General features: G+C 46.4%; 1 non-coding gene across 1 annotated transcript; it reads left to right on the forward strand.

The window, feature by feature from the left end:
• Positions 1-253: 253 nt before the first annotated feature.
• TRNAN-GUU (transfer RNA asparagine (anticodon GUU)) lies at positions 254-327 on the forward strand. The gene has a single exon. It is a non-coding gene; the product is annotated as a tRNA-Asn (tRNA).
• The last annotated feature ends 734 nt before the right edge of the window (positions 328-1,061 follow it).

Raw genomic sequence — 1,061 nt, forward strand, 5'->3', positions numbered from 1 at the left:
CAGACAGACAGACAGACAGGCAGACACAGTAAATGTTCATGTTCATAAACAAATTGTGTTTTTAAACTAAAAGAATCTGATTAAAATACAGTCATGATTTTCGTGAAAATCAGCATCTATGTAAGTTAGATTATATATATAATTCCAAGAACTCGCCCTTAATATTTAGAACTGGCCTATATTAAAGCCTATATGATAAAAAAAAAGGCATCATATATAAATGATATGGAAAAGAGCTGGTTTAAGATCTCACGCCTCCGTGGCACAATTGGTTAGCGCGTTCGGCTGTTAACCGAAAGGTTGGTGGTTCGAGCCCACCCGGGGGCGTTTGTTTTTACCAAGTTCAACCAGGTTGTGATTCAGGCTGCGAGTAGCCGCGTCCAACAGCCTGATTGACCAGTCCAGTAACGAGGAGGCCTGGGCGAGGACCGGGCCGCGGGGACCTTGAGCCCTGAAATTACCGCAAGGTAGACCAAGAAACCTTTGGGTTAGTGGAACCACCTGATATCGAGCCAGTAGGCCTATTGAGGCGCTCATGTTACTTCCTGTGCCAGTAGGCCTATTGGAACGCTACACCGAGGCTACACGACCACCGTCTCTCTCAATACCAACCACCACAACTTGAGCGGCCAGAATTATTATATACATCACTGAACAATCCAGCCTCGTGCTATTAAACAATGAACACTACACCACCACACTAGATTTAACTAGATTTATTCCTCCAAGGAGTGCCGGACCAACCGGGCTGTGGTGGGTATGTGAGCCTGCGGGCCGCTCCAAGCAACAGCCTAGTGGACCAAACTCTCACAAGTCAAGCCTGGCCTCGGGCCGGGCTTGGGGAGTAGAAGAACTCCCAGAACCCCATCAACCAGGTATCAACCAGGTATGGTATCAACCAGCATAACGTCATCATCACAACCCACACAATAGCACCTCCATAGCCAAACACACACCGAAACTACGACGTTGGTAAAACGTTCGAACAAGTTTTAACACCTCCTAACCAGTTATAACAACCAATACTGTATAGCAAGTTGTAACAACGTTCCAATACGTCA

This window comes from Procambarus clarkii, chromosome 31, assembly GCF_040958095.1.
Source record: "Procambarus clarkii isolate CNS0578487 chromosome 31, FALCON_Pclarkii_2.0, whole genome shotgun sequence".
Taxonomy (NCBI): domain Eukaryota; kingdom Metazoa; phylum Arthropoda; class Malacostraca; order Decapoda; family Cambaridae; genus Procambarus; species Procambarus clarkii.